We start from the raw sequence: 6,968 nt of genomic DNA, 5'->3' as shown, positions 1-6,968 counted from the left end.
TTGCTTTAGTACATTGCATAATCAATTTAATCTATGGTGAGAATTTCTACATGGTATCAGAGCTAGCTGATCTATAGAGAAATTTCTACATGGTATCAGAGCCAAGTTTATCGGAGCAAAGTTTATTAGAGCAGTGAACAATATACGAAGAAGAGAATTCGAAGTAAAAATAAATAAAAAATTGGGGCACGATTTTTTAGAGAAGATCTAAAAAATTTTGTGCAAAATTTTTAGAAACAAATTGTTTTATCTAGATTCCTTGCAGAAAAATACTCAAATTCAAAAAAAAAATCGGCTAAATCAGAGTTTGGATGAGGGAGATATCGCTGATTTAAAATCAGCTTTTTTTCCCGAAAATTTCGTGACGGCGGGAAAGATGAAACAGATTGGTGTGCTAGCCAAAAACCTGTATGCACTTGAGGTACAAGATGCATGCAAAGCCTTGAGGATCAAGGAAAATGTTAGAGACTTGGTGGTTGAGAGGGAGAGTAAATTATCTCTCAACATGCAGTGCTAGAAGAAGTCTCAGACAATTGTGGAGGAGCCATAATTGGAGATACTGAGAGGAGACTGAGTGGAGGCATCCACTCATGCAGAGACCTCTAGTAGGGGGAAATTTCGAGCTAAGTGGGCAGAGGGATCACATGCATCCATACCTCTAGGTGGGAGGTGGGGCGATGTGGAGTGATAATCCCAAGAAGGCTGAAATAGGGGCAGGATCCTTGAGGTATCCAACCTCTTTAATTAGACCTTGCTACAGGAGCCTCGCCAAGGAGTAGCAGGACTGCATAAGTGGGTAGAGACAAATGCAGATGGAGCGGCAGAGGAAGCTTTAACATCAGAGGGTGTTTCTAGCCCAACAGGGAGGTCAGTTGGGAGATCAGTTACTTACTTTTTAGTAACTGAGTTGCAGTGGAGCAGTGGGCAGCACGATGCAACATGATGAGAGGAGGTGCAATGCAGATGCAGTGATGGGAGATAGGACCAACAATAGCATGGATGTAGTAGGAGGAATCAGTGTGATTGATGCAGTCAGAGATCAAAGTGACAGAGGCTAGAGCAGTCAGATACTGAAGGGCAGATAGGTGTAGAGTTTCAGTCGACAGAGGCAATAGCAGTCAGAGACTTTGATGGCAGAGGCATCATTCTGATTCAGGTTGGATATTTTTGTTTCTGGAGTTGCTGGAGCAACAACACTTGAGAGAAGTGTTGCATGTAGAATATTCCAAAGGTTTAGGATCAGGTTCAAGTTGGATGCATTTCTTGTTGAGAGGGAGTGTTGAAAATAGCAACAAGAAATGCTAAAAATAGAAATGCTAAAAATAGAAATGCTATAAATAGCATTGCTATAGATAGCATTTAAGGTACCAGTGTGGAAAATAACAACAAGAAATGATTAAATAGAAATGCTAAAAATAGAATTGCTATAGATAGCATTTCAAGATATATTCCTAAGAGCTGGCTAGCTGTGAATTCTATATGTGTTCTATTTGATCTTGCTCAAATCGATTAAGCTTCCGCAAGTTTGATTGTAGAAGTAGATTAAGTATTTTGCTTTAGTACATTGCATAATCAATTTAATCTACGGTGAGAATTTCTACATGGTATCAGAGCTAGTTGATCTATAGAGAAATTTCTACATGGTATCAGAGCCAAGTTTATCGGAGCAAAGTTTATTGGAGCAGTGAACAATATATGAAGAAGAGAATTTGAAGTAAAAATAAATAAAAAATTGGGGCACGATTTTTTAGAGAAGATCTGAAAAATTTTGTGCAAAATTTTTAGAAACAAATAGTTTATCTAGATTCCTTGCAGAAAAATACTCAAATTCAAAAAAAAATCGGCTAAATCGGAGTTTGGATGAGGGAGATATTGCTGATTTAAAATTAGTTTTTTTTCCCGAAAATTTCGTGACGGCGGGAAAGATGAAACAGATTGGTGTGCTAGCCAAAAACCTGTATGCACTTGAGGTACAAGATGCATGCAAAGCCTTGAGGAGCAAGGAAAATGTTAGAGACTTGGTGGTTGAGAGGGAGAGTAAATTATCTCTCAACATGCAGCGCTAGAAGAAGTCTCAGACAATTATGGAGGAGCCATAATTGGAGATACTGAGAGGAGACTGAGTGGAGGCATCCACTCATGCAGAGACCTCTAGTAGGGGGAAATTTCGAGCTAAGTGGGTAGAGGGATCACATGCATCCATACCTCTAGGTGGGAGGTGGGGCGATGTGGAGTGATAGTCCCAAGAAGGCTGAAATAGGGGCAGGATCCTTGAGGTATCCAACCTCTTTAATTAGACCTTGATACAGGAGCCTCGCCAAGGAGTAGCAGGACTGCATAAGTGGGTAGAGACAAATGCAGATGGAGCGGCAGAGGAAGCTTTAACATCAGAGGGTGTTTCTAGCCCAATAGGGAGGTCAGTTGGGAGATCAGTTACTTACTTTTTAGTAACTGAGTTGCAGTGTAGCAGTGGGCAGCACGATGCAACATGATGAGAGGAGGTGCAGTGCAGATGCAGTGATGGGAGATAGGACCAACAATAGCATGGATGCAGTAGGATAAATCAGTGTGATTGATGCAGTCAGAGATCAAAGTGACAGAGGCTAGAGCAGTCAGATACTGAAGGGCACATAGGTGCAGAGTTTCAGTTGACAGAGGCAATAGCAGTCAGAGACTTTGATGACAGAGGCATCATTCTGATTCAGGTTGGATATTTTTGTTTGGAGTTGCCGGAGCAACAACACTTGAGAGAAGTGTTGCATGTAGAATATTCCAGTGTGTCTTGACCCTCAGACTCTCTTCTTTCACCGGAGGTGAATAGGATGCTTTGTTTGCTTCATTTTCAATTGAATGAGTGAAAGAGTCTTGTTTGTTCTCTTATTTCGAGTGTCTCTTTTCTCTTTCCAAGCATAGATTACATTGCTTGGTTTTTCGATTGAAGCATTCATGTGTTTGGTTTGTTCGATTCAAAGAAGAAGTTGCTTTTAGTTTCATTTATCATGCTTTGGATTTGATTGATGCTTGTTTGTTCGGAATTGTGAAAATTTTCATTAAAGAGCTTTATGTGAAAGATTCATTTTTGCATTTTATGAAAAGAAGAACATCATTCTAGTTTACTTAAGCGAAAATATTACATTATTAGCGTTATTGAGAAGCAAGAATTGCATCATCATAAGAATTGGAGATGAAATGGAACTTATTATGTTGTTATAGGAAGATTAAGTGCATTTAGGACTTGTATTATTGAAAGAATTCATTCTTCGATTGTTGGATTAATTTTTTGTTCTCTATCTCTCAATTAGTGATAACTTTCATCGAAGACCAAGATCTCTTTTCTCATATAGCTGCATGTAGGAGTTTCATCAGATGACAACGGTAGGGCCTTGTAATTGAAACCAAATTCAAGATCAACTGTTAAAATTTATTGAATTAACCTAAGGAAGCATTGAAACTTAACTTCACATTTAGTGGTCTAGGCTAGATATGTGTTCCGACGTCTTTAAACCTAGTAGTTGTCATTCGATTCAACACTAGACAACACTAATATGCATTTGTGCTCCCCGTACCGTCGAGTATATAATGGGAGACACCTCTAGGCTGCAATCCTTTATCCATAGGAAGCCGAGTCGGCCGCCTTGCAAACGTGATACACCAAACACAACATTCGGATAGATTGCCTGCTAGTACTTCTCGGTTCGCCGGGAGTTATTCTGCAGTTCACGGTTGCCTGGTAATCCTCTTTACCTAGATCATCCAGAGCAGTCATTTGATCTTTTTGACTTATTAAATTTAAAAGGTCATTTGAGTACTTGTCCTTTTGAGCTCGTTAAATCGAAAGTGATAGAGTCACCTTTTTCCCTTTTCTCGACTCTTAAAACATGAAAAGGCAAAGTTTTGTTTCAGTGTTTTAAAATTAACTCCCCATAAAATATTCCTGGTAAAAGTTATCTTCCTTAGTAATTCTTTAAAGTCGATTCTAATGGCAACATTTCCAGAGCCCACCAGTCAAGGGTTCCCCTCGGAAGGGAATCTTGGTCCTTTTCCTTCTTTTGGAAATGCTAGTGCTCCTTATATGGCAACGTTGTCCCTCCCTGGGTTAACCATTGGTCTACCTGTCTGGTTGTTTTCAACCTCGGTGGTCCCGAGTGTCTTGGCTCCTGTCCAAACATCTCCTTCATTTGAATCACGTCACGATGATTCTAAGGTTGACCTATTGCCTTCTTCCCTCATTTCTTCACCCTCCTCTTCTACTTCGCCTGGTGAAAGTTTCAAATCCAGTAACCAGGAAGCTAAGAAGAAGAAGAAGACGAAGAAGAAGAAGTCAAATAAGCGAGAGGCCAACCATGAAGCTATTACTCCAAATGCACCTCCCATAGACAAACCTTCTGATCATCCACGAAAGGTAAAATTCCCTTGCAGGCTATGTAAGGGTGACCATCTCCTTAGGGACTGTCCTGGCATTGCCAAAGTCTTAGAGGTATGGTCTCAAAACCTGAACCGACCATCCCTGTCAACCTCTGGAGATCATGTCGATGTGGCACCCTCAATTAGCGATTGTAAGAAGAAAGGGAAGATTAGATTCCCTTGTAAGTTATGTGAAGGAGAACATCTTCTTCACCTTTTCCCTCTTATGGATAAAGCTTCCAAAGTTTTGGAAAACCTTGCAGCTCCTCAACCCCAACTTCCTGTTGGTTATCAGAGGCTTTCTTCTAACCCTCGCCTAGTTGGTAAAGAGATTGACTTGGATTCATCTCTTTCCCATCCTGCTCTTCTTGAGCATGACTCTCTTGTGTCTGTTCCCGACCAACCATTGGTCGAAAAGAGTGTCGACTTGGCTCCGCCTTCAATTTTTCACTCTATTCCCAAAGAGAGTAGTGATCATACTGCTCATGTTCTTCTTGTCTCCTCAGATTCTCATGAATCGAAGAGTGACCCTCCTATCTCGATTGTTTAGGAGAGTCCTTCTCCTATTCCTGTAAAACATGGGGGCAATCATATGATACCCCCACCAAGTAGTTCTGTCATTTCTTTTGATTAGGGTCCATTGACTGCTTTCCGCCTCCCATATTATGTGCCTTTCCAGATCATAGTACAAGCCTATAATATGGTAGTACTTGACACTATATTATATGAAGGCGCATCTGTTAGCATCATGTATTCTACTACTTGATAAGCTTTGGTTTCCCCATAGCTTGTGCCCGTCACTCAGAATTTGTTGGCCTTCAACGGAGGAACCAATCAGCCCTTAGGGATCCTTCCGAAGTTCCCTATTACTTTGGGAGGAAATACCGTCTATATAGATGTGATGGTAGTCCAAGGTCCATTATATTTCAATATTCTCCTTGGACGTGACTATGTTTATGTCATGGGAGCTCTTGTTTCTTCACTTTTCCGTGTGGTTTATTTTCCGCACGAAGGGAGAATTGTGATTATTGATCAACTATCATTCATTGGTCATTATGCACCTCCTTTGCAACCATCGTCCCCTATCGGCTCTTGTTTGCAAGCAATACCTTCCTTGCCATAGGTCAATTATGTGGCTACCCGTTCCGTCTCCACATCTGTTGATGATCACACAGATGGTATAGTACATTATGTACTGGGGGCATTGGAACCTGATCTGTCTATGGTACCAATTGACATGTATTCCTCCCAAAGCGTGGTTATTCTGTCTAGTGAAGACCTCTTGGGAGCCATGTTATCGTATGGTTCATGAATAGATGTAATGAGGATAGTTCCTGGTCTTGTGTCAACCTCATTAAAAAATGAAACAAGGGATGAGCATAGTTCCTTATCTTGTGTCAAGCTCGTTAAAAAATGAATCAAGGTGTTCAAGGATAGTTCTTTTCTGTATCAACCTCATTAAAAAATGAATCCAATCTTGAGGATAGTTCTTTTATTGTGTCAACCTCATTACAAAATGAACCAATTCCCTTTTCCAAATCGAGTCTTTGATTAAGATCTCGTAAAATCCCAATCGAGTCTTTCCAAGATCTCGTAAGTGAACCTTCATTCCGTTCACCTAGTTGACTGAAATGAAGCTTGGGGGCCATGTACCTCGAATTGAGTCATTGTGCTGGGGGCATGCACACTTATAGCAAGCATAGTTTTTCATTTCAAGCTTGTGTAAACATGAAACCGAATCCAAGAAAAGTTCTCCATGGTTCGAGCTTGTGTAAAAATGAACCCATGTCCAATTTACATCTTGTGATTTCTCTTTTTATTAGCTAATTTTTGCTAGATGAGCCTTGGTTATTTCATTCCATCGTCACCATCTCTTTGGCCAATCATATGCTTTCACCTAGTTGTTTTTCCTTTCCTGAGGGACTGCAACGATGAGTGGTTTTGTTAGCCAGCCTCTTGACCATTACATGTTTTGAGCAATTCCTCCACTGCCAGAACTAGTTGCTACCCTTTATACCACTTGTTCCTCTAGGACAAGTCATCTTTAAGCTCTTTTCTGACTCGTAAAAAATGAAAAGATCGCCGAGTATTTTTCTCTTTTGACTCGTAAAAGAGAATAAAACGGGGGGTCCGCTTTCAGCTCTTTTCTGACCCTTTAAAAACGAAAAGATGCCCCAGCTGTTGTTGTTTCAATCTCGTTAACAAATGCGAAATGTCATGCACCCTGTATAAGTTTACCCCTTTTTCAGGCTAGGAGGCACTATTTACGAAAAATGTACTCCTTGACTGAAATGGTCAAGCAGTTCTCTCAAGTATTGTCTTCTAACTTTTCAAGCTTGAGAGACACAGATGTATGAAAAGGGACCATGTGGAGTTTTCTTTTATGTGTCTTTTTCAAACTCTCTAAACATGAAAAAGACACCGAGTTACACCTTTGTCAGACTTGTTAAACTATTAAACGCCATCAGATTCTTCATCATGATGAACACGAGATTCTCCTTCCTAGGGTTTGTTAAACTTACTAGGTCAGATTCATCCGAAATATGAACTTACAGTGCAAGCAT

Source organism: Pinus tabuliformis, chromosome 3_2, assembly GCF_031772625.1.
Source record: "Pinus tabuliformis cultivar Carrire ecotype Pingquan chromosome 3_2, CPIR1, whole genome shotgun sequence".
In the NCBI taxonomy this organism is placed as follows: domain Eukaryota; kingdom Viridiplantae; phylum Streptophyta; class Pinopsida; order Pinales; family Pinaceae; genus Pinus; species Pinus tabuliformis.
Note: the sequence above shows the minus strand (reverse complement) of the source record.